Here is a 27,759-nt window from a genome sequence, read left to right on the forward strand (position 1 = left end):
TTTCCTCTCAGGACTGCCTTTGTTGTGTCCCACAGATTTTGAACCGTTGTATTTTCATTATCATTTGTTTCCATGATTTTTTTCAATTCTTCTTTAATTTCCCGGTTGACCCATTCATTCTTTAGAAGGATACTCTTTAGTCTCCATGTATTTGGGTTCTTTCCAAACTTCCTTTTGTGGTTGAGTTCTAGCTTTAGAGCATTGTGGTCTGAAAATATGCAGGGAATGATCCCAATCTTTTGATACGGTTGAGTCCTGATTTAGGACCGAGGATGTGATCTATTCTGGAGAATGTACCATGTGCACTAGAGAAGAATGTGTATTCTGTTGCTTTGGGATGAAATATTCTGAATATATCTGTGATGTCCATCTGGTCCAGTGTGTCATTTAAGGCCTTTATTTCCTTGCTGATCTTTTGCTTGGATGACCTGTCCATTTCAGTGAGGGGAATATTAAAGTCCCCTACTATTATTGTATTGTTGTTTATGTGTTTCTTTGATTTTGTTATTAATTGGTTTATATAGTTGGCTGCTCCCACGTTGGGGGCATAGATATTTAAAATTGTTAAATCTTCTTGTTGGACAGACCCTTTGAGTATGATATAGTGTCCTTCCTCATCTCTTATTACAGTCTTTGGCTTAAAATCTAATTGATCTGATATAAGGATTGCCACTCCTGCTTTCTTCTGATGTCCATTAGCATGGTAAATTCTTTTCCACCCCCTCACTTTAAATCTGGAGGTGTCTTCGGGCTTAAAATGTGTTTCTTGGAGGCAACATATAGATGGGTTTTGTTTTTTTATCCATTCTGATACCCTGTGTCTTTTGACAGGGGCATTTAGCCCATTCACATTCAGGGTAACTATTGAGAGATATGAATTTAGTGCCATTGTATTGCCTGTAAGGTGACTGTTACTGTATATGGTCTCTGTTCCTTTCTGATCTACCACTTGTAGGCTCTCTCTTTGCTTAGAGGACCCCTTTCAATATTTCCTGTAGAGCTGGTTTGGTATTTGCAAATTCTTTCAGTTGTTGTTTGTCCTGGAAGCTTTTAATCTCTCCTTCTATTTTCAATGATAGCCTAGCTGGATATAGTATTCTTGGCTGCATGTTTTTCTCGTTTAGTGCTCTGAAAATATCATGCCAGCTCTTTCTGGCCTGCCAGGTCTCTGTGGATAAGTCAGCTGCCAATCTAATATTTTTACCATTGTATGTTACAGACTTCTTTTCCCGGGCTGCTTTCAGGATTTTCTCTTTGTCATTGAGACTTGTAAATTTTACTATTATGTGACGGGGTGTGGGCCTATTCTTATTTATTTTGAGGGGCATTCTCTGAACCTCCTGAATTTTGATGCTTGTTCCCTTTGCCATATTGGGGAAATTCTCCCCAATAATTCTCTCCAGTATACCTTCTGCTCCCCTCTCACTTTCTTCTTCTTCTGGAATCCCAATTATTCTAATGTTGTTTCGTCTTATGGTGTCACTTATTTCTCGAATTCTCCCCTCGTGGTCCAGTAGCTGTTTGTCCCTCTTTTGATCAGCTTCTTTATTCTCTGTCATTTGGTCTTCTATATCACTAATTCTTTCTTCTGCCTCATTTATCCTAGCCATGCCAGCTCTTTTTAAGGAGATATCCACATTCCGATTTGCAGCCACTAAAATGCAGACCTTACCAGTTTCCTACATTTTAAACATCCCTTTCAAGTGGCATCCACAATAGTGCTCTGCAGATAATGTCACAGTCCATTTAGGAAGTGATCTTATACTAGGGCTCATATGGAGCTCCATGGCATTTGGTGGTGGGGTGCATTTGTGGCTCACTGATAAGCTGATTTATATGGTGGAAGGAGACGGTAGAGGAGAAGGGTATGACCCTGGCAGTCTTTGTCTACCGCCCAGGAGGTACATCCTCACTAAGGTTGCATAGTTTGGACTAGGATCAGGCTCCCATGTCTTTTTGCCAGTGTTTAGGTGGATATAGAGTTCTCTAATTGAGCCTTTTCCTTTAAACAGTCTCCTATTAGAAACCACCATTTCTTAAGTGATATGTCTCTGATCTGAGCAACCATTTCCTAGTTCAGCAAAATAGAACCTTTGGGTATATTCATTATATATTTTAATAGAAACAGTTTTGTCATTTTTTGAATTCTTCTGTGTATGTGAAATATAGTAGATTTTTAGTTGTAGCCACTACTGAAATCTTACATAAAAATAGGAGTAGTGCTCTGAATTTGTATGTAGCTGTCAACAGTTTTCATCTCAACAAACCAAAACCCTATGCAATTTTGTAACTTGTGATATCCTCTCTTTAAACCAAACCAAACAGGAAACAACTGAACAGCAAACCAAGATATATCTTTACAGAATTCCCATTTTACATGTCTCCCATATATTATATTTTCTTGTCCAAAATATAGTCAAATAAAGAAACCGCAGGCAATATTTCTCAGTCCCAGTATTTGTCTCTTTGCATTATTTGCCTTGTTTCTTTGACAAGTTCCAAAGCAACCAACTAACCTCTAACAGCCATAGACAATCACCTCATTTTTTTGGCTTCTTGAAGCCATTCAGCATTTTTTGATTACTCATTCCTAACCATCTGCTTACCCTGGTTTGAGAGGCATCTCACCATCTCCTCCTCTTTACTAGAAGCCCCTACCCTATCTTGTTAGTGAGGCTGGTTCCTTCCCCTGTCCTAGAAAGGTATGCATACATAAAGGATGGTAATTAGGCTTCAAATATATATTTTATTTCATATGGTGATTTCATTCATGTCCTAGTGTGTTAATTTTCCCATATGGACAGCCTCAGCTTTAATCTCTTTTTGGAACTTTGATTCTATGATTCTATGATTTTAAGATTCCTTCCAGCCCTATAAATCTATGATCCTATTATGTCTAACTGCTCACTAGATATTTCCTCTTGGCTGTTCCACTATCATCTCTAACTCACCATTTCTAAGTCTAAACACATCATGTTTCTCTTCATTGAAAGGAACTGAGAGAGACTTTGTAGTACAGCAGATCTAGGATTCAGTTTTGGGTCTCTAATTTACTTGGGCAATTTGTACAACCTCCTTGATTTGTAACTTCTTCAACTGGAAGAATATATTTTTTTAAATATCCTAGGGGTTTTATAAGGATTAGATGAGATACAGGGTGTAAAATTGATAGGTCAATACTAGAAGTACAAGTCAGCACAGAGTAAGTGTTGATTCTCTTCCCCTGCATTGTCCCATCTTCCTGATCTTCCTGTCCTCATCATTCTCCTCGAGAACCAGACCCAAAACATTAGCAACATTAGCAACGTTCTTGGGTATCACCCTAACTTAAATCAATTTTTATAAATCCCTTTTTAAAATGCCATTCACAGCTGTCCTTTATATTTATTCCCCTTGAAATCAGCATAGCTGAGAGCTTCATCCCTTCACGCCTGGGATATTAGGACGGTTCCCTACAGCCTTCTGCAACAGCTTTCTGGTTTACCGGGATGACAAATTCTGTACTCTCTTCCAGTATCTTCCTGATTTACCTGTCTGTGCTTTCCACAAAGGGCGACCAAATATGTGTGGTATGCACAATGCCTAACCCAGAAGTTATTTAGATGGTTCCTTCCCCTTTATTTAAAAAAAAAAAAAGCCAAACAAAGAAACGTATATGGCCTCCATCATGTGTAAGAAATTGTTCTTAGGCACCCTGCTCTGTATTTTACTGCTGCCTTCCCGTGGCTTTAATGAAAGCAGTATATTAATTTCTTGCATAAGGCACAGGCAACCCACCATCCTGCCTACTGTGCAGGCTCTTCCTTCCCGGGGTGCCTTGTCCTCAAATCTGGGCACTTTAGCCTTAACAAGAAAGCCTCCCCTCCTCCTCCCCTCTTTCCCAGGGATCACTGCTGAAGCTCCTTTCACTTTATTCCCATAAATGCTTTCTACATTTTTGGATCCATTCATTGGGCACTTAAACTCAGGGACGTGAATCCTTTTATTTGCATAACCCCCACTATCTTGAAAGTCTTCTCACCATTTATAGAGATAGGGAATTCGTTACTCTTTTAGTTTGAGGAAGGTGAAACATTCTCTCCTTTTGGAAAACTTTAATGACCTATTCACCCTGTTTTTTTGTTTGTTGGTTTGGTTGGTTGGTTTTTTTTTTTTTTTTTTTTTTTTTCCACTTCTCTAGCTGATCTAGGCATTTGGTTTCTGGACAATCATTACATTCTTCACATGCCTCTCTAATAGGACTGACTGTGTTGTGGTCCCTTTCTCTTTCAGTTTTCCACATCGCAGTCTGGGTCTGTATTTCTTGTTCATCCTCATAAAAACCCAGTGGGCTTCTGAGCACATAGGAAGGGCTTCATAAATATACATTAGGTGAGGTAAGGGGGTGAAGTGGGGGAGGGGGCTTAGTGAGATATGATGGGCAAGGGTATGGGATGAATGTCAAGATTCCTGAATGATCTAGAAATACCAGGTATCTCTTCTGAGAGATATAAAAGCCACTCGAGAAAAGAGCATAGGGGGAAAATATAAGACTGGAAAGCAAAGACAGCCTTCATCTGGCTATTTGCTGCCTTCTTTCAAGGTTTCTGTTGCTGTCTAGACCTTCTTCCTATCTGCAAACCCATTCACTTTCATCTTGATAAAGATTTATTTTTTTTAAAGATTTTATTTATCTATTTGACAGAAAGAGAGATAACGAGAACAGGAACATAAGTAGGGGGAGTGGGAGAGGGAGAAGCATGGTTCCCTCTGAACAGGGAGCCCTACGTGAGTATCGATCCCAGGACCCTGGAATCATGACATGAGCCGAAGGTAGATGCTTAACGACTGAGCCGGCAGCTGCCCCCTGATAGGGATTTGTTATGTTACTAAAAGCATGATGGACTGGATTTGGTTTTGTACTATTTTTATTTTGTTTAAAAGTGATTTGCCTTTTATTTACTCATAAAAATATTTACATGCTTAATTTTTTATTTACTGTTTTATCAATTTGGCATTTAAAATTCACTTGTTAGGTTTGGAAATGTACAGCAATTTATCTCTGATATTACTGGTCATTCCTTTTTTTGCTCTCCCGCCCCCCGTAAGGGGGAATGTCTCTCTTGAAATGTCCCCAGCCTGAACAGCAAATGACTTCTCGCTCCAAAGGGAATCAGCCAGAAGGAGGAGGAAGAAGTTGGGTTAAGTCTCCTTAGCCCCTAACCACAGGGCTAGAATGCAATGACAGTAAAATGTACTAATTTATCTTATTTTACATAATTAGAGTTAGGGGCTATTGAACACAGAATGCAAATGTATGCTAAATATGCAAATCAGCCACATTTCCCAGATTCAGAGAAGGGGAAATGTGGTAGCCTTATGTTAGATGGTTTCCTCTTATCTGTGAACACAACTTTTCAGCACTACAAATGCAAGCAACTGCACCATCACAGTCGGGGCTTCTAATTTGGAAATCCAGTTTAGGCTGATCTGAAAAGACAACAACATTTTTGCAATCACTGGTGTATCCTTTATGATAGAGCTGGTTGTGCCATTTCTTCTTTTCTGAAGACAGAATTTTTTTTCCCCCCAAGTTGGGATCCTGCCCAGATCTTTAGTACAAGGTCTGGGCCTAACAAAAATTTCAGGTGGAATTTATGGGAATTCCCTCAACCTGACTGGTTTATACAGAGATGAGATCTTCCCAGACTTGGGCCCAGATGCAGGGACTATGGCCAACAGACCACCCTCCAGTTGTCACCTTCATCAGAGTCCTCTTGGTTACCCTGAAGCTGCTTCTGTGTGGCTCCACATCTTCCCAGAACAGCTCATATCTAGTGACAATGCCAGGTGGAATATAAACTTCCGGCCAGTGTGGCACATGGTGGGACATGTGTGATGGGCACTGCTGTCCTGGAACTCCCACTGGACTGGCCAGGGCTGCACTCAGTCTGCGTCGATGGTTGACTTCCTTCCTTCCAATCCTTCTTCCTTCTTCCTTTCCCAGCTGTGAGTTCCTAAAACCAAAACCAAAAACAAAACAACATAAAAACCCACCTTGAACCACCGATTTCAATTTGGCATCTGCTTTCAGAAACCAGATCTGTTATGCAGACCTTTTTTCCCTTACCTATTTCCCCCATCTTAGAAAACTTTTTTCAAGAGCTAGGGATCTCCTCCTCTTCCAGATGTCCTTGTAGGTGGATCAGGTAAATCAGTTTCCAGGATTCACCCTAACTGAGGCTTAAATGATGGCATTTCAGACAGTCATGACCCCAGAGTGGTGAGGACAGCTTCTTTGAGCCCCTTTCAAAGCATGTCATGTGGGTGACCGCACAGTGGTAAGGTCAGACGTATAAAGCAACTATTTTTAACGTTGTATGCCACCCCGATATTACTCTGGCCAAAACTGGCATGAGGCTGGGAATGGATAATGGGGGTGGAGGATGTTATCTGCGGGTTAAAGTAATGTCAAACTTTATTTCAAAGGTAGGGGAGGAAATATGGAGGTCCTGAATGGGTGTCAGTGTCAAATTACTATCTAGACTCTGTCAAGGAAATTATGTACAATTACTTGCAATTGGTATGCAACATTATTATAAGGAGTAGAATAATATGGCTATTCTACTCGTAATTTGGTTAGTAATTTGTAGTAATCTCTAGTAATTACTGTAAATGCTAACCAGTTCATTTCCTGAATCACATTTCCTTTTTGGGTGTTCACTTTATTTCGTACATTTTAATTGACATTTTGGTAAAATGTGCTAAACAATGTTTTGCATTGCACGGCCTTACCTAGGGCTGAGAGGCAGAAATGGCAAGCCAGTATTCTGCGTTCTATTCTGAGCAGCTGTATAGTGGCTGATTAATTCAAATTAATCCCTGTGTGTCTTGGTTATGGTTATAATCAAGTCAGGCTTTTTTTTTTTTTAACATTGAGTATCTTTGTGATATTGTAATGGGGGAAAATAAGATACCAAGTTAATCAAAAGATAAGGTCCACTGGGTTTACAAATGGAAGAGAGAGATAGACACGGACACACTTAGATTTGTAGGTTTTAACAATAGGTGATAGACACTCAAAAGAGAGTCTGTGTGTTTTCTGTATGTATGTGCAAACACAGGTTACAATTATTTAATTTCATGTTCTTAGTGACTTTACAAATTGATTAAAGAAACCTTGGGGACCTGAAAGAGAGAAGTTAAGAAAAAATAAAAAGATGAAGGGATATTAATGAGATGATGCGTGCTAGCATTTGGAAGTAAGATAAAGTAGAAGTATTTAATGTCTATCTGGGAATGAGCTCAATTATAGCTCTGCAGGTTGGGGATACAGATTCATTCTGGATACAAGAAAACATGTAGTTGGCACGTCTTTGAAATCTTATTTTATCTTTTAGTGAAATGGGACTCAGATTATCCCAAATGCTAGAGTTACCATAAAGAAGGTATGATGGAATAATGCGTGTTTTTGTTGATTTGCTTCTTGTTTTCCCAAAATGATCCATGCATGAAATAGACTCTTAAAATAGATTCTACTATTATCACCAATACAAATAGAAGAAAAATCTATTTACTGACCCTGAACTGGCCTTACAGTTCATTCATTACGCTTTTTCCCAGCACAGCTGTTACCTGAGAGTTAGTTTCTAGTTCTTCCGTACGAGGGTTTTAATAGATGCTCTGTGCAACTTCACACTGAAATTTGTTATTCTCACCCGTCATATTTTTATCACAGAAATGTCACTCTGAAGACAGAAGCTCACTTTTCCAGTATCTTTCCCACTTTAATTCTTGCAAAATGTAATTTGGTTCATGGGTGTCTACTAATAACTTGCAGAGTCTGACTTCTATTTTAAACCTTCCTTTCTAATAACACTCCACGTTGTTTTTGAAATCTGTAGAAGCCTATCCTTAGTTTGTTGATTTCTAAAAAGCTAAGAGGCAGAGAAGGTCAGAGTAGCCTTCAGTTCATTCACCCTCTGCCTTATCAGTCATGAGGCTATTCTAGGATTTTGCGGTATTGGTTGTATTTTTACTACTAATATTTCATATATATTTTTCATCTAGTGCCTAGTACAAGGTCTGATGTAGAGCAGAAGCTGTGAAATCTCTGTATAGCAGTAATAAAAACAGAATCAGCAATTTCCACTTTTGCTTTATTTTAGATTTTGGAGTCCAGTAAGGAGAATGGTTCACTTATCCTAACTTCGTTTACATGAAGTTCCTACCTCTGAGCCATATGAAGTGACATGTGCTAAAAAAAGGTCATTCTGATACCTCTTGTCACCCACATTAAGCAATGACTTCAGCCTAGTGCATGGGCTACTCATTCATCTCTGAGACTTTGATGCATTTATCCTATAACCAGAGTATGCAAAATGGAATGTGCTCAGATCCTTGGATTTTACCCATCCAGTAGTCCATGCTATACTCATCATAGTACTTATAGAGAATACTTGAACATTCCAGATCTGGAGTTATGGCCAACACTTCCTATGCCAGCTGTCCTCAGAGAACTACCACCAGCCAATAAAAACATTCTACCGAAAGGGTGGGTAAATTAGTATCATTACTTATATTTGTTAGAGGAGAGAAAAAAAGAATAAAATAAAATGCAAACAATTAAGATAGAAGTTTCTAGGTTATATTCCTATAATCACGTGTCTATGCTTGGTGATAATTCACAATAGTCTGGTCAATAGTATTTTGGAAGTGCTTTACCTGACCCCAGATTTGAGACTAGGTAAAATCTGGGGTAGGGGGCAGTATTAGCAAAGATGCTGACAAGAGCTGTCCTGGTGTACATGAAGGAAGCAGCCACATCTCTGTTGCAGCCAGCTCCCCACAGAACAGAGAATGCCAGGGAGGAGATCCTCAGGGGACTTTGAGAGCTTTCGGCCCTTGCTTTTAATATTTCACATATTATCTATTAAGACTTCTTGGAACAAGTGCATGAAGTAAGTAGGATAACTATTCTCGCCCCTTCCTATTAAGAATAAGGAATTAAGAACTGAGAAGTCAGATGAACTCTTGAGGTGACATAATTAATTTGCAGTCATGCCAGGACGAGACTCCAGGGTCCCTGGTGCTAGGTGCTGCTCTATGCTCAGTTCGTTATTTGATACCATGCTTGAATTCTTGGTTATCTGGAGGCCTCACATTTTCTTTCACCCTTATTCAAGGGAAGATTTCATCACCATTTAAGAAAACCACCTCTTCAGCGAAGGTGTTCTGTTATACCAGTTTTTTCTTTTCTCTTCTTTTCTTTCCTTTCTGTTTCTTTTTTTTCCTTTCCTTTCCTTTTCTTTTCTTTTTTCTCTTTCCTTTTCTTTCTTTCTTTCCTTTCCTTTTCTCTTTTCTTTTCACCCTCATCCCCATCCCCATTGGACAGCTTTGTTCCCATCAGTAACAGCCATAAGAAATGCTGACCATGAATTTCAGACCTGAATGGCTCAAACCTTCTCTACAGGTTGAGAAGACCACACTCACATTTTGCACATCCGTCTCTGGAGAATGTGGCCACTGTTCCTTACTGTGTGGGGCATAGATCACTTTTAAAAGGCTGCTGCTGCCTCTTGGAACACGGAGAAGTGGCTGGGGGTGGGGAGGGTTCACCAGCTTTCTGTTGCTAGTGCTAGTCAGAGAATTCCGAGGCCAAGCCCCTGCTTCTTTTCTCCCGCAAGTACAACCACTGCCAGTCATGCTTTCTGATCTAAGATCACTCCCTGGAGAAAAGTAAGCATCTTTCTGGTTTACTTTCTTTAGTAGTCTGTGGTTGCAGCCCCTCTTTAACTGTACCTGTCTTGAAAAGCAAAGACCACATCCTTTAGCCCCAAAGATCCAGATTGGTGTTACACACACACTCCCTTCCTGAAGCTGCTGTATTCTAATTCCTTAGAGAGCACCAGGCATAGTTACCTTTTCTTTTCATCCTCAAAACCCCACCCTCCATTATGGGCAGGGCAAGATAAAACTGGGGCACGAGCTCATTCCTAGCCTTTCCAAATATCCTACCGTCGGCACATTTATATTAGATATTGATTTCTGTTTAATAGAATAAGCCAGGAAAAATCACACTCTTTGTTGGCGTTCAAAGGATAAACCATAAAAGCCATTAAGAAGTACTGTAAGCATGAAGATGATTAATGGGACTTAAGGTGCTGTCCACCGACTATTTCCAGATAATGTCTTTGAGAGATTCCATTGCTTCTGGCTGCAGTTCAGAACTATTTATTTGCAAGGTGAAATTCTGAGTAATGATGTTTCCCGTGTAGCCCTGACTGACGGTGTTAAAGAGACGGAACTGGATGGCCCTGAACCCTGATCTTCAAGGGTTTGTGCCAAGGAGTAGCTAGGATTATTTCAGAGGTCATGCTTTGAAAGACCTTAGGTCTGCCCTCAAAACACCCCTCCTTCTGGGAGCCCTGAGTCCCCTAGCCAAGAGGACCTGCTGGGCTGAAGCTTTCTTGAGAAGCGATTGTCAAGAATTATTGATTCCCAACTTGTGTGAAACTAGTGTGAATTTTTTCCTTCCTCACATTGAACTTTGTTTGGACTGAGGCAGTAGTGAACATCTGAGAACAATACCCTACCGCGACATCCCCGAATTCTACTTTACTTTTTTTTTTCTCCCTATTTGGCAGAATCTTATACAAAGTACTTCATATGTTCCAGCATTTCTCAAGTTTGCCTTTTATTTGCTAAAATGATTCCATCTATGTTCATGAAAACCCCAACAGCTATTTACTGGCACCTAGGCTGCAATAATGTACATATGTCAATTTGTTTTTTTGGTGCTTGAAGGCTTACCCAAATCCCTCCAGCAAAGCAGTCAGAGGAGCCCAGACTGTCTTTATAAAAGGTGAATCCCAACTACTCAGAACAGTGTCTGCCATGGACACTTCAGTAAGTATTAGATGAGTGGATAAATGAATGAATGGATGGATGGATGGATAGAAGTTACCATTTTAGGACTACCTGTAATATTGTGTAGATCACTGATTTCTATGACAAAGTACAGGGTTTTTTTTTTTGTTGTTGTTGTTGTTTTGTTTTGTTTTGTTTTTTTAAAGTACAGGTTTGATAGAATTATTTCCAATGTGTCAAAGAGAAAACCAAGACTGAGCAGTGACTTTCCCAAGGTGATAGAGACAGGGTTTAAATAAAAGACTACGTCATTTTCCAATCTAACACAGGGAAGACGGGATCAGGAGTAGGTGGCATGCATACATTTTACTTTCTACTTTAAATAAAGCAATTGATTATACATTGTTGCAAAAATGGAAAATTTCATGGATTCCAAAGTGCACATCCCCTTTCTTTGGGAATATTCCAAATACAATACTTGGCATGCTTAAAAGCTTATGTAGATTTTACATGAGGCAATCTTAACATTCCATTAGGATCTGAGACTGTTCCTTAAATATTTACTTGGGCTGGGAGTTATCTGAAATCTTTTCTGGTAGTTGGAGAGGAGGGAGATTTGGGTTCTATTTCGACCAAGAAAGGCATTTTTAGTTGTGTTAAGACTGAAACCCATACTCCCAACTTCTGTTTCCACTTTGCCTCACTGTTTGAGGAAGCATCTTTGATTTCTCACCAATCCCTGCTCTCCAGATCTGCCTGGTACCCTGTACCTCACCTGAAAACAGGTCGTTAAAGCAGTTTTCTTTTACTGATCCACCTTTGGGGCTTTATTCATAAGGTTTCTTTCGGTTCCAATGTTGTTTAACCAAAGCCCATCTATTGGTGGGTTTACCACCTATCTGTTCTGAGTCATGTAACAGCTTTGTTTTTTCCTTTGACCCAGAGGAAAGAATGGGGGGAGGCTATTTCCTAAGAACAATCCAAAAGTCCCTCTGGAGTATTCCCAAACAGCTTGTGGTTGAAATACATCTTTCCAGAAAAGATAGCTTGTCCCTTAGGGGGAAAAAATGTTACTTCCTTACTCCTTTGGATTTCAATGATTATTTTCTCTCAACTGCCATAGGTTTCTTCAGAGTAATCAGCAATGCCATCCTTATATTCAGGATACAGATAGATTTTCTATCAACCTAGCCGGGTTCTCATTGTTTATCACTGAAAATAATAATGGTGATAATAATAGGAATAATAGTAAACATACCCACCCTGATTATGATGGACAAAATGTCATGGGGGGTATATAATTGATTGTAGTCAATTAATACAGATAGTCAATAAATATAGATAGGGACTCAAGAGGGGGCCTGTACCCTGAAAGATCACACCCCTCTTTTCATGGAGAATAATAGGAAACCTGACCCTGGGCTGGTGTGGAAAAGTGAGGGCCTGATCCAGAGAGTTACAGGATAATTACTTATTTCTTTAGCAACCAATTTTCAAAACAGCATGGGGGCAAGGGGTAGAGGTAAATTTGTTGTATCTGAGCAGTATTTTATTTTTAAAAACAAATATAAAAAATTGAGTTAATGCTAATGTTAATTAATGCTTTGATTACATTTTTAATCCATCACCTTCTTTCATTTAGAGAGTTCTTACTTGCTTTATTACTTTTCATCTTGCTTCACATTTATTACTTTTCACTGTGTTTTTAAAGATATATAATTCTTTCTCCTTTTGTTCCCCTTCAACATAGCCCCAGCCCCAGGTTAATTTCTGTCTTTCTCCTTTTATTGTTACTGCTGTTTGTCCCTCTTCTGGTTTCTTTCTCCTTCCCCTTTACCTTGGCTTTGTTACCACAGACCCCCTCACCTTTGCCAGTGACACACCCCACTCCATTGGGTGATAAGGATGCTTTGTTCCAGGATTTATTTATTTATTTTCTTTCTTACTTTCTTTCTTTTTCTTTTTTTCTTTCTTTTTTTTTTTTCATTTTATTTCAGTGTTCCAAGACTCATTGTTAATACCCACCACCAGGCTCACCCAAACCCCCAACCTCCTCCCCTCCAAAACCCTCAGATTGTTTTTCAGAGTCCACAGTCTCTCATGGTTTGTTTCCCTCTCCGATTTCCCCCAGCACACTTCTCCTCTCCATCTCCCAACGTCCTCCATGTTATTCCTTATGCTCCACAAGTAAGTGATTTTCATCCCAATAAACAAGCAAGGACTTGTATCCCAATTCCTCTCTCCCAGGGGAAGCCTGTAGTGTGGAGCAAGGGACTGCGGTGGGGGGTGGGAGTGGGGAGGAAGCCTGTCTCTGTAGCAGCACCTGAAGGGTTCTTAGACCCAAAAAGAAACTGAAATGGTTTACTTGAAGGAATGCATGCCCTCTGATTTGGTTCCAGACTCATCATTGAAACATTTAAATTTACTAAGATGCCTAATTTTAATCTGCATGTACAGAAACATTGATCAAAAGGAGAAGCAGCAGAAGCTATTAAGCAGGATCATAAAGTGCTTAAAGTGGAGTTTCCACGAAATCTAAATTCAGCCCAGCTTGCAAAATGATCACGGGAATCTATTGATTGGACTTTTGACCACTCCTGGAAGGAAAAGTGAGTCTCTTTTTTGACAAGATAAGAAGAACCTCAGCCTGAAGGGTAGCCTCAGCTTTTACAAGACAACAAGGCAGAGGGTTATAAAACGGACCCCTCTGTGCTGAGGGCTTTGGTTTTGAGGAAGACCAGCAGAGCTTGCATTTCCTTGCAGGAAGATGTGTGTGTTAATTGCCTCTGCACTACTGGCCACAAGACTTCCCAGACATCGAAGCCCTTCCTGGAATGGAGAGGGTTCATCCTATGGTGTAACTAATGACAGTGAGCAGATAGGGAGCCAAGGTAGCATGGCAAGAAGAGAAATTGAATAATGTAGGAAGGAAACAATGTTAGGAATGCAGAGCCCTGTTCATATATTTCTCTATTCACTCATTATCGTCTCCAGATATAAACTTAATTATCTCAGAATAGCAGTTTACCAAACTGGGGATCTCAGATCTTTTGCATCTGGTAAGGTACCTAACAGTTCTGGGGCTTCAGATCCTATCTGTAGTCTGGGAATGGGCATGGTGCCTCTTCAAGTCTTCATTGTAGGATTGGGTGATGAGAATGCAAATCAGCCTGCCAGCTGCTAAGTCGGTGAACTGGACCAGATGGGCTTGCTCAGTCTTTGGCTCCTTACCTGTAGAGCGAGGTGACTTAGTGCCCTGCCCTCCTCTGCACAGCTTGCCAGGTGTGGAGGGGCTCATAAAATGATTACATACTTGGAAAGATTTTCACACCTGTGGTTAGTTTACCAACATGCTGTTGTTGGGTTGCAGTGTTCTTTTCTCATGGAGGTAAAGAAAGAATCTCTCAGGCACAAAAGGGCGAAGTGAAGTGAAGCGAAAGTTTATTAAATGAAGGCAAGAACAGAAAGAAAAGAGGGTGGAGAAGCCTTCTGGAGTGAGAGGAGTCCTGACTGGATTACCACTGAGGGCTTTTATGGTCTGTCTTTTATAGAAAACTGACCAGGGTACTTAATGTCACAAGGTGGTAGTATCATGTTTACTTCACCTTCAAAGTTTGGTAAATTTCAGTGGCTAAATTTGTAACTAGCATGAAAATATCTTATCTCTAACATTTAAGACAAGCAAGGTGGTTTCATGATGTTCCTTCATCTCTGGTTTTGTTAGAAACTATCATGAAAATATGTGATCTGTAACATTTCTCCACATCTGGGATTTCTGTGAGCCTGTCGCTATTGACCTAGCCCCGCCTGTCCCTTACTCAATGCCAGATGTAAAGCAGCCCACCGCATGTAAGTCTCCTAGAGACGAGTCCTGTTCAGAAGGCTGATTTAATAATAGCAGAATAGTTACAAAAAAACAAGTATACTCTTAAAATGCGTTTAGAGTGTAGGTGACATTCATCTGGGTATCTTTAAAGATGAAAAGAATGCTTCCTTTTGTTCATCCTCTCAAGAAATAACTCTTGAGCACAAACTGTATGCCACGCACTGTTGTACAAACGTGAACATGAAGAACAAACAAACAAAATCTCTGCTCTTGACAGAAACAGGTCAATAATTTAAAGCCATGTGATATGTTAGTGCTAATGGGAAAAATATTGAAGAGGGGTAGGAAGTCCTGGAAAGAAGAGATGAAATTTTAGTGTTGATGAGACTGAATTTAGAAACAAGGAAAAGTCAGACAGAACCAGGTTTGGCAAAGGATGATGATAATCCCCTTGGGTGAAGCAGATCTGGTTTAACAGCAAAAGGAAATGAGTACATGAATGAGATGTATTCACAGAATAAGAAAAATCATCAGTTTTCTGGAGGGTTCTGCAAAGCTGAAGTCAATTCCAGCAATAGCAGCTGGATACATTCATTCACAGTATGGCTGGTGGGTATGTACGCTGAGCCCAGTGCTGCTGAGGGGGTGATCCAAACTACAAGCACCCCGCCTTTGTGGTGCTCATTCCTGTGGAGGGAGATCTCAGAGGATAAATAATGAGCAAATAAGTAAATGACATAGTGTCCATTGGCTTAATTTCACTGCCCTCAAATTATATGGCAGTATTATAGGCAATAATGCCACATTTGCTGGAAAAGAGCATGGGCTCTGAGATCAGGTGGATATCCTCCTAGCTAATTTCTAGTCCTCTGTCTTCAATCAAGTTGCTTAAGCTCTTCCAATGCCAAGTTTCCTATTTTTAAAATGGAATTAGCAATATTTCTCATGTAGATGCCAAAATATCGTCAATGTGGTTAAAGAATCTAGTGTGCAAGTAGGTAGAAGAGAGTAGATAATAAATACCATCATTTAAGCTGAATAATGTAGAATAATAGTGTAGGTAACAATTACAATTTCTACCTAATTTAAGTACATACTGTTTGATTGTTTTTCTTTGGACATTTTTCATTACTTTTTGCTACACTTTGTAAACGGGCATGGATATGGTTAAGTGTATCTGCTCTCAGACTTGCCAGTACCTTCTGGTATTTTTCTGAATCTTTGAGGCAGTGAAATCTCCCATATGCATTGTGGCTGGCTTTATGCAAATTATGCTTGGTACACTAGGAAAGCTGCACAGAATTAGCTAAGGCACTTCTGCCCTTCAAGAATCTAGCTGAGGAAATAGTGGTCTGCCTAAGACTACTAATGCAAAATAATACACTGTATCAGATAAGGGGTACAGATGATGCAATGGCATTTCTTCTATTTATGGTAATAAAGGTAATATCACTCATGTGAAATTACTAAAGGGAAACCTCACGAAAGTGGAGTCCCCAGACTGGAAGGGGGAGCGGTACCACTCAATGTCAGTTCAGCAGAACTGTCAATTATAGACCCCAACAGAAGAATCTCAACAGGAAAGAATGGTCAGCTACAGGCCCCAGCAAGAAAAGAAAAACATTACATCTCTTAGTAGAAATCCTCTACTCCTGCACCTCAGACAATGAGAAACTGTCAACTCTTGCTTTTCTCCAGTGGACTCCTTTCAAAACAACTCCTCCCCACTTCCTCTTTCTCCATGAAGTAGTGTTTTCCTCCTCTGTTTGTTGGACTTGCCTATAGTTTTGCCATAGCTTACATGTCCCGAATTGCAGTTCTCTGCTTTTCCTAAATAAACCCATTTTTCCCGGGAAAAAAAGCTTTAATTTTTGTAAAGGTTAACATTAGCAAACTACCAAATTCTGTTTAAAGATAAAAGAACTATTATTGTCTCACTATCTCATTTTTACCTTTTCTGCCTCATTCCTCCCAGCTGGTGGGTATTTTTTTTTTTAAGACACATATGTGTATGCATATAGTCACATACATACCATGCAATGATGTACTTTTGTCAGCGACACTATATATAATCCCAGTGTTCTGTCCCTCACCCTTGAGAACTCGGGGGTCTGCTCAACTCACCTAGGTCTGCTCTCAATGCTCCCTCCTCTGGCAGTACTGGGGAGCCCCTGGGTCTCCTTCATGTGACAACAGGATGCACCCTGGAAGGCAGAAACTAGTCTGAGATAAGCCCTTGCTCACCAAGTGATTACCACCTCCCTGGCCTCCTTAATTTTCCAACATAAAACTGTATAGAGAGGACAGACTTATCAGAATCTGGGGATGATTTCATGAAAAAGAAACAGGAAAACAGCAACACGGTGTTAAATATTATTCCAGAGTCCTTAGGAAAAAACAAAAAAACAAAAAAAACATTAAGCTGCCTGGGGTGAAAGGGGAAGGGGCACGTCTCCTTATGCTCCAGTTTCTTGTCTTAGCCAGAAGGAGCCTTTCCTTCATGTACTCATGCAGTGAATTGCTACACTGCCCACTAGGAAGTTTCCCCTCTCAGCTCACAGATGCAGATGCTCATCCCAGCCAAGGTTGCCTTCAGCCCCATGACCTCCAACAGCACATCTTCCCTATCTGCCTCTTGGGCAGGGAAGGGAGGGCTGTGCCCACAGCCTGCCGGCCTGCTTGCACTGAGGGCAAATTTGTGGTCGAGTTCGAACATGGGCACTCACAAATGCACGCACATGTGCATGCGTGTACCTGAATAACCCACTCGCAAAATCAAATGATTCTCCAAGACCGTATAGCCGAAATCCACAGACACCTGTTCTTAGTAACAGTGTCATCTAGCACCATCACCCTGGCTGTCGTGCAGCGAGCTGCAGCTTCAGCCCACGGTCCTTGAGACCTTGAGAAACAGTGGCCCTGTGGAGTATGGTTCCCAAAAGAAATTCAACCAGAAAGTTTTCCTTCCCCTAGGCAGAATCTTTGGTTGGGCTTCACACTTCACTCTGCTTATTCTCATAGAGACACAATCAAAGGAAGTGGCGAAGTTCATTCTAACTATTTAAGGGGCATGTGCATCAATATATAGAAAAATCAAGTCACTCATCTAAAACAACATGATGCCTCAAGTCACTCCAGTAGTGACGCTGTTTGTGATCCAAATCATTGGATTATTCATCTGCTTTTCTTCTTGCTGAATTTGATGCAGTCTGTGACCCTAACCATAGACAACACGCTCTTATTTTTTAACATCATAGCAGAAGTAAAAAATAAGTAAGTAAATAAATACAGGAAACAGGTGTGATCTCATTGGCTAAAAATACCCTTAAAATAACCTTTCCTCCACTATTTTTTTTTTCCTCTACTGTTTTTAATCCTTGACCTCATTGCCAAATTGGGAGAAATTGAGAAGAGATAGCTAGCTGTTGGTGCCTCAGTTGCTCCATTTATGAAGCTGAGAAAATAACACTTTACACCTCCCATTTCCCACAGAAGTAGGGAGGCTTAATAAGTTAATGCAGGAAAAGCACTTTGTACTCCCAGAGTACATTTCACTAAAGAATATCAAAGTATTACCATGCCTATTATTAATAAATAGGATTGGCCTGAGCACGGAGCCCCAGGAGAACTCCATTGTTCCTTCTCTGCATGCAGATTGGGTGCCATTTTCTATGAGCCTCTTCACTTTGCCTGCCAACAACCTGCTCATTAACCTACATAATAACACTGTTTTGTACTTTTCCACTGCCTTTCATTCAGGGAACTCCAAATGCCCTGCTAGCACTATTAAATCAAGGATCGTTACATGTAGGTAAGGTGTTACAAGTGCCATTAAACGTAGCAGGTGGGTGGGTAGAGGGATCAGAGGAACGGAAAGGTGGGGGCAGGAAGTAGTAGTGACTTCTCGAGCCAGCCCTGCTCACAGGGTCTACGAGGCTGCCCCAGAGACTACTACCTCCTCGGCTCGGTGGGTCTTCCCATCCTCCCTTCCTGAAAGCCCACTCTAAAGGGTAAGAAAATTGCAGTGGATTCACAGGCATGCTCTATTTTCAGCTACTTCCATAAAGAAATCAATTCAATTTGTCTGACAGTCTACTTTTCCTGAAGCTCTGCTGGCAGAGGGTTTAACTTTATATCATCTTCCACAGCCCCAAAACAAAACAACCATTTTATTTCATCCTCAATGAAAGTAACTTCTATTTATCTTGGTGAGCTCCCATGCTAGCTAATCTACAGTCACCCGTCGGATTGCCTTTGTTCTCGGCACCTTCTGGCTGTTGCATCTTAGTGCGTGAGACTGGAAGTCCATGACAGAGGAAGCATGCTGTCATTTTAATGAATGGGGTTCTCTTCCAGTGCCACTCTTCCCAACAACGGGCCATTTCCATAGCCATCAAGATGTCAGATGCAAAATAAAACCAGTTGCAGCATAGTACTGTGCAAAAGGCAATTCAGATTATTATTGAATTGTGTGGCTGGAAGGACTTGGGAGACGTCGCTTTGCTCCTCGCTACTTTTTTGAGATCTCCCTCTAATTGGAACAAAATTATCACCAATTATAACATAACGTTTAAACCTCAAAGGACCTGAGTAAGTGAAAGAAGATGGGATGTGTGAGGCGTTGTGTTAAGAAAATAGCTAAGCCTGGGCTTGTTTCTCTCAGCACCTCGCTTTTGGCTGCCATCTCAGACCTTTAGAAGTTGATCCATGAATACAAATGAGCAGGAGCATAACGTGGCAGGAAGAACAAGAGGTTTGCACAGATTTGGCTTCAGAGCTGTGTGATCTGAAGAAAGTTGCTTGGTGTCCCCTAACCTTGTAGTCCTTGTCTGTGAGTTGTGGGTAATGAAACCAACGGTGTGCCTCACAGCGTGGAATTGATAACTCGTGGGAGAGCATTTAAAGGTCTTTTGTATATTCTAAAATTCTGAGCAGATATTCATTATTAATACTATGAGTTGTAACTAAGCCTCGTTACAAGGAAAATCCACAGTGAAAAATATGCAGTGCCTCTCAAACACAGACAGAAAAGACGTTTTGCCATCCACAGTAGTCCCTTGTCTATTCTGATGACTCCCTTCTTTTGGTATAATTTGGGGTGAAAAAGTAGGAAATTGGCCAGAAAAGCAATAAGACCTCCAGGTGACTAATCAGGATTCTCTTCCTGGCACAGTGCTTTAGAAGAGAATCCTGCAGTGCTTAGAAAGTGTTACAGTAACTCTAAAGGTGCATCCACAACTTAATACCATCAGGATTAGCATTTGACAATTTAGTAATGAACTTTATAGAGTCCCCTTGGTTTTGCAGAATCCCTAGCCTCACGATGACTTCACTTGGATAAATGACTTAACCTTTTTCTGCCTCAGTTTCTTCATGAATAAAACAATTTATACCCTTTCGTACCTTTACCTCATAATGTCGTAAGAATCAAAAGCAATTATATGTGCAAGTATGCAGAAATGTTCGCTGTAATTTAGGATCTCATTAAGGTTGAGTCTTACTTTTTATGTGCTATCATTTTTAGGCTACTTTTTCTTCTTGCAGGGCAGAGAGAAAGATGGCCAGGGCTGATCCTAAGAGTGCTCCAAGGAGATGAAATTTCTAAGAGTAGCAGGATGAAGTGAAATATGAAAAATGTCAGCTGACCACCAGGAATAAACAGATTCCTGGCAATAGCCATTATTAGATGGTGGAATTGCCTCGCTCAGGAAGTGGTAGGAACATTTACTGCTCAACTGGATAAAGCACTCTCAAGGGCCAGATGACCTGCCATTTCCTTCTACATTATCGATGAGTTTCTTCTAATAATAATAAAACGGCTGAAATTGGCTATAGTGCTCTAATCACTCAAGTATAGGTTTCTAGCTACATCATAATTATGTCTGGCCACGTTCTCAGATAAGTTATCTCTATTTGGCCTTGGTCTTGGCGACTTCTCTAGTCAGTTTGCTGCTGGGTCTGCATCTGCAAAGAACTACCTTAGTGTCTGCACTACTCTAGCATTACGTGCGTTTAACAATGTGGAGTGACTGTGCTTTTTTAAACAATGGGTTGTGTTCAAGCAGCTTCAGCAACACCAGGACAGTGTTAAGCTGTTTCAGTGCTAATACTGAGACCAAGGAGGGATGGTAGCTGACCAGGAGCCCTATTTCCTCTGCTGAGTTAAGCATATGATTCAGCTTCTTCTATTTGTTCAATTGTAGTAAACACTTTTTCGCAGACTTTTTACAGGGTTTGCAAAAAAATGCCTCCTAAGCAAAGATAGAAATGTACAATTTCTTTTTTATAACAGTTTTCGAAAATACACTTTTTTGAATTGAAAAAGCTTATGGAAGAATGAGGAACTTCTCACAAAACAAACCATATTTGATATTTACAAATGTTATTTACTTGTTATTAAATTCAGTTTGTAAGAAAATATATATTAACATATACCTCTATTAGTTTTTTCTTACTTTCTAAAAGTAAGTTTTGAGGTTGGGCTCTTGAAGACTTTAGCAATCCCTCCAAAGCTATTCTCCTTTCTTTTTCTTTTTTTCTGCCTCCGCTTTGGTAGGAATACCATGTTTTAGTATTCTAGCCCCTCCTTTGACTTGCCAAAAAAAGAAAAAAAAAAAAAAAGGAAAAAAAAATCTCACTTTCAGAATTATAAAGAAATTTTTTTAAGTGTAACTATGTTTCAGTAAATCGAAACCTGAAATGATGACTCATGAAAGAAAGAGGTAGCGCGTGGCCAGGTGACTACTCCTAATTCTGCTTCTGCTCACCTTTTTGTAGTAGCCAGGCCCGTTGCCCATGTTCCCACTACCATGTGACTTCTTGAAGCTGGGCCTGGCTTTCCCCAGCCTGGTATTTCTGGCTCTTAGCAGAGTGCCTGGCACCCAGTAGATGTTCAATAATTGTCTCTGGTAATAAGCTCTAGGGGGCCTTTCCAAAGATATTACTGTTTGCTTTTTTTTTTTTTTTTTTAAACCATTTTAGGAAAGACTCTCAAAGAACCTTCTATAAAAAAAATATAGGTACCTCTCCCTCCCCAGAGAACCATTCTGAACTGAGGTGTGAAACCTGTGGTCCATCTCTACCTTGTGACTCCAGCTTTTATACATCTTTCTTTCCTTTTAATCTGAAGTACATTTCCCTGTCCTACATCAGGGTCATAATTCCATTCAAGTTTATTGAATTCCTGCTTGTCATTTCTATTAGATCCTACACTTCATAGACTACTGATGGCACAGAATTTTCAGACCCTATCTTTTCACTGTCCTTTACAGTTAAAGTGCTTTTTATTTGCACTTTATTCAGAGGGTCACTTGGGCTGCTTAAGGTGGAAGCCGTGGTACCATGGCCTATATTTTATAGACGAGGAAACGGAGGCTCTGAGATATGCAGTGAATTGACTGGAGTTGCGTGGTGTGTTGGTGGCTGATTCAAGCCTTCCACACATGTCCTGACTGCAGATCCAGTGCTATTTCTGGGACGCCACTGGGACTCCAGGCGTTTGCTGACTCTTTGATGCTATTTACAGACCTTTCACATGCACCACCAACTTGCCAGTGTCCGAGGCGTGGAAAACTCACCATCTCTTGATCCTGCCATCTTGGACTGCTCTGACTTAGAAAGTTCCCCAGCTCAGAATCTGTGAAATTAACTTTCAGTCAACAAACCAATTCAAGAATGTTATTGAAGACCTACTGGATGCCGGAGCTGCCTTCCCTCTGTCACTGAAGGCAGTCCAGATGCCAGGAGTGCCTAGGATGGTCCGCTGACTGAAACCTAAAGCTGCAAAAGCTGTAGCCTCTGGGTATGAAAACAAAACCAAAGCAGGCTGGGGCATAGAAGTGACTAAAGAAAGAGAAGTTGGAGGAGGGAAGGGAAAGGACACCCAGATGGAGGGAGATGAACTCAGGTGGAGTGAGGGCCAGTGGGAGGATGTGATGGGGATGTGGGGAAGCCTCAGGTGGATGGAGAAAAACCCAAGGAGAGGAGGGCTTAGAGCCCACTTTTGCACAGGCACAGAAAGCAGATCATTAGAATAGGATCTGCTCGCCAAAAAGAGTTCATGTGCTGAACTTCAAATCTAGACATAGCTTAACCAGATCAATTAATTGAAGTTGTTTTGTTGTTGCTGCTGTGGTCTAGTGTAAGAGGGTTGTCCACAATTCCACTTTTCTGTGTCTGGATATGAAGTGCACAGGGCCCAGACCTTCCAGCCTATGGACACAATGACCCATATTTTAGTGGAGCCCGCATAGAATCATCAGATTTTCTTGCAGCTGTCCCGGAGAGGCCGAGCACATTCGCTCTGGAGCAATTCTGCGTCTGTTCTTCTGTTGACCCATCTCATTTAACTCTTCAGCCTGCTACCATGTTGATCTTGTGGCCACAGGGGCACCGGGACATCAGAGCACCAAATCCCTAGCTCTGCCATGAAGGCAGAATTTGGGGAAGAAGGCAAAGAAAAACCTTTTATGCCCTTTTATCACCTGCGCTCCAGAGCGCACTGCTTGTGTCTTTACACAGTTTCTCAGACTGTGACTCATTCAAACCCAACCTTTCTCTCTGTAGGGACTCAGAACCACTTTATCCGGGATGTGGACACATACCGTGCCCTATCCAAACCATGTGACTCTGTTTGCCACTGGATATATTTATTTGTTCCTCTGTCCAAATCTTCACTGTACTTTCATTTATGCAAGGCTATCTCTGGTTGCAAACAGCAAGACTGGATGCTGGAGTGAGCTCAGTGGGTTCAGGATTCCCTACTGCAAAAACATTGAAGTTCAAGTAATGCCCCTTACAGCCTAACGAGATGGAGTAAGGGTCTGACCTGTAGTGCCTATCCTGGGAAGCACGTATTGATCCTGCCCCCAGCAGAAGTGCACATACTGTACGTGGAGAGTCATCTTGAAAGCAGTGAGAGGAATGCTTTCTACACAGAAAATATGTTCTTAACCTTAAAGAAATATCTTAGCGTAACCATGCAAGATAGGGTTTTGCATAAAGGGTTAGCTTTATGATTTATAATCTTCTTTTATGAAAGAAGAGCCTGGGAACTTTAGGTCACACTTGTGTCTAAGGATTTGAAATATTTTAATCCAAACAAAAAAGCTTTCAGGAAGAGTTTAGATGCCAGGGAATTTTTTCTGTAGCTCTCAAGGATGAGGCAGGGAAAGGTTAGCAACCTATAGGAGATGGGCCCCAATAAAATCTTATTACCATGCTTTGAAGTTACAATAGCACCATATCTGGAGTATTTATTTTCCCATTTCCCAGCCCACTGCCCTGGCTGAGATACTGGACCACAACCAGTGGAAGGAGCCCTGTACTTGGCACTTGCTCAGTCCTGAATTCATTCCAACTAGCAGTTTGACCTAGGAGAAGCCATTGCATCTACCTGACTCTCAGTCCCCTCACATGTAAATCAAGGACTTGGAAGGGATAGGCTGTAAGCCCTGCCCTGTCTGCATCTATGAGGGATCTGTAACACTGCTTTCATTGGTAAGAAACCCAAATACCATGGACTATTTCAAAACAAAGCCAAACTGGAAACAGATGATTAGCCCGGATTACTCAGACCTCAGTTTCCATCTGTGGTGCAAATATAGACACAGAAACAGCTTAAATGGATAAGTGCTAAAAATACTTGGGTGTTTTAAAAAATACTAATTATTAAAAGTAATAATTAGTACATTGGAAAAGTTATCTCTGAGATGCATGGTATTATTTTCTGAAATCACAGTGCTCCCTTGCCAGCTCGTTAAAAACCAGACTCTTCCGGTTTCTTGGCTGCCTTTGCTTTCATTCTAAGTTGCAAAGTTGGTAAACATATGAAATGGAAATGGTTATTAATCCAGGTTAGGAGTATATTCAGAAGAAAAGAATTTAACTTGAGGAATGATTTAAAGGAGAAGAAGAAAATAAAGGCTAAACACAGCCAGTATCCAGTAGGAGTAAATTTATTTTCAAAACCAATTTAGTTCATTTAGGGACAGAGTAACACTGATAAAACATTTGTAATTAGTCGATCTCCTACTCTGTGCCAGATTCTGTGATACACACATACAAACATGTATATGTATGTTTATGTGCGAGTGTGTTGTGTTTACAGGTGTGTGTCTATGCGTGGGAAGACATAGCTATCTTGAGTACTCAGTGCAGCCTTAATGTATAGAAGTGATTTTCCTATTTTTCAGTTAAGGAAACTGAAATTCAGAAGTGATCCACCTGCTGCCCCTTAGCTAGTAAAATAAGAAGCCTAGAATTGAAAGTGGGTACCTGGTCCTAAAGATAATTGTTTTCACATTATACCCCATTTTCTCAAGTGAGGGTCTTGTTGGAAAACATCCTGAGGGCTTGCTATTTATAAACTGTTAAATTTAACTTAAAGAAGTTACAAAAGTTATTTAACATTTTGAGCTTTGATTTCTTTATCTGTAAAAGGGGGACTAAAAATATCTGCCTCAGGCAACTGTTGCCTGAATTAAACAAGACACAGTCTATGTAAGTGTCTACCAAAATTCCTGGCACTCACCTGCTTTGCAGTGTATCAGGGACACTTTTCTCCAGCTCCCTTTGGACTTGGAACTTTTTGATAGGTTAGGGAAAACAATCCACTTGCTCCCTCCAACAAGTAAGAAAATACTTATTTTTAAAAAGACTTTATTTATTTATTTGCCAGAGAGAGACAGTGATAGTAACAGAGATAGAGGGAGAGCAGGAGCAGGGAGCAGAGGGAGAAGCAGGCTTCCTGCTGAGCAGGGAGCCAGATGCTGGTTCTAGCCAGAGCCTCGAACCCCAGGATCATGACCCAAGCTGAAGGCAGAGGCTTTACTGATTGACCCACCCAGGCTCCGCCAGAAAACACTTACTGAATGCCTCCTATCATGCTACAGATTTTGATGTGTCCACTTCTGAAGTTGGTCAATGTAATGACGACAAAATCTTGTGCGCAGGAAAATGATTAACTACTAAGTTCAGTTACTCGAACCCCAGGCCTTTCAGCATTACCCCAGAGTTCAAGCGGTGTTTTTGTTAAAATTAACTCTGGGATACTAAAAATAAGCCTCAAGTTTGCCTTTCCTACCACCTCGACTCTTCTAGAAGAGTCGGTTTTCCTCTAAGGGCTCATGACAGGAAAGTTTTCCGCATGTCAGACTCACCTTGAAGCCGGGTACGATAGATTGCAGTTGCTTTCTCCATGCATCTTGTCTCAATCTAGGCCTTCGGGGGACAGGCCTGGTACATTACGCAGTCTACAAGGGCAGGTAATTTAATAAGGTTATCATATTTTGCCTCTATAAAGTGACTCAAGAACACCCTTTTTGAAAAAGTCATGTCAAATGGTGTTCCATTTAAAAATCAGTTACTGAATCAGGCAGGTGGGACTTGAGTCAGTAGAGGGGGCATAACTTAGGTTTTGAGAATAGAGCTAGCCCTACAGTCCTGCGTTCCGTATCAGGTTCAGGAACGTGAAGAATCCTGTGGCTGTCCTGAGGTTACTAAGGTCTCTGAATTACAATGACATCAATTAGACAATCCTGGCGAAGTCCCTTGAAAATCCATACATTTAACTTTTTAGAAATATTTACTTGCATAATTATATCTTGACAGCCCTAAAATGCTTTGCATATGCCAAATTCAGACTTTTCAGAATTAATGCTGTCCCTTTCAAAGGATCTTATGAAGTACTGTTGGTAACCCATGGTTTAATTTCCTTCCATCTTTGTACGGTGTATTTTTTGGTGCAATTACTTTAATGTTTTGTTGCAGTTTTCCTTTATTTCTTTAATGAATGAGAAGCAAAAAAAAAAAAGAAAAAAAGAAAAAAAAGGAAGTGTTTGCATTCATGTTAGGAAGCCGAGATCCATATTTATGTGTAGCTGAGCTCATAGGATAGTTGAGAGAATGAGGGAAATGAATAAGCGAGCCCGAAACAGAAAACTTTCACCCTGGAAATAAAATGTCAGGAATTGTCTCTGAAACGTAAAGTGAAATTAGGCAAATGATAACATTTTTGTTGTTTTTGTCTTGTAATCAGCTTTTACAAAAAGTATGCCTGTTTCTGACCATTAACATTAGAATTTCACAGGGGTGTTCCAGAAAGCTCAGTCTGGAAAAGTAGGGTGCCTGCTGTAATTGTCAGACTCCTGCTTTTCTGTCTGCAGTCTGGTTCTTCTGCAGGACACAGATGCTACTCTGGGAGCTTTCTTGGACAGAAAGGATTTCTTTCATTACCGAAGTCCACACGTGTTTCCTCATTGTGGAAGAATGCATTTCAGGATGTAAAATCTAATCTACACAGCTGTACATGGTTTGGGACCTGGTTAACTTAGAAATTGATTCTCTTCCTCTACACAGTCCAGATGATTGAAATAAGTTGAATGTTTTCTTCCAATACAATCACCCACATTTAAGGCATGGTGACCTAAAATTTTCCCCTGAGAAATCACATCTCTGAAAATCTGTTACCTTTAGTCCTGAATGCTTATGGCCAGGGCACATCGGGAAAGCCAGCACCACATACAGAGTATGCTGGTGGTTTTGTGGTTGCACTGGGGTGTTTCCCCCTTCAGGCTGCCCTTCCCTCAAAGTGATGTGCATTTTCATTCATCATCATCATTGCTATTATTTTAAATCACAAGAATTTCAGCTACTTTATTTAATGTTTTTTGTTAGTAATATGGTCCTAAGCAACTTGTGAAATGAAACGTGGAAAGGAAATACCCATATTTCAGAGAGAAATACAACCTGTTAGAGGGGAAAAAAGAAACATTTAATATTTAAATTAATCAAAGTCAAGTAACCTTGGCTCAGAGAATGAAGAAAGTATAGAACGTTCTCTTTTGATTTCCAAGTATATATATTAACAATGATACTTAGAATCTTCTCCATTTCTATACTGCATTACCCCATGGTAAAAGACATTCACGTTTGTTTAGGAAATACTATAATGACCTATTGAGTTAGGTTCAAAAAAGTTCTTTTAGATTTAATAACAATAACTTAGAGTGATAGAAGTTTGTATTTAAAAACACCTGCATAAGTATTTCCTCAGTTAATATGAATAGAATCCATAACCGCCATAT

At 40.4% G+C, this 27,759-nt stretch overlaps 1 protein-coding gene across 6 annotated transcripts in view; it reads left to right on the top strand.

Annotated features, from left to right (window-relative positions):
• The window catches only part of OPCML (opioid binding protein/cell adhesion molecule like), a 1,096,764-nt gene that overhangs the window by 628,015 nt on the left and 440,990 nt on the right, over positions 1-27,759 (top strand). The gene's annotated exons all lie outside the window — the stretch shown is intronic.

The sequence above is a fragment of the Mustela putorius genome, unplaced genomic scaffold, assembly GCF_011764305.1.
Source record: "Mustela putorius furo isolate JIRA1106 unplaced genomic scaffold, ASM1176430v1.1 tig00000460_pilon_pilon_pilon, whole genome shotgun sequence".
Classification (NCBI taxonomy): Eukaryota; Metazoa; Chordata; class Mammalia; order Carnivora; family Mustelidae; genus Mustela; species Mustela putorius.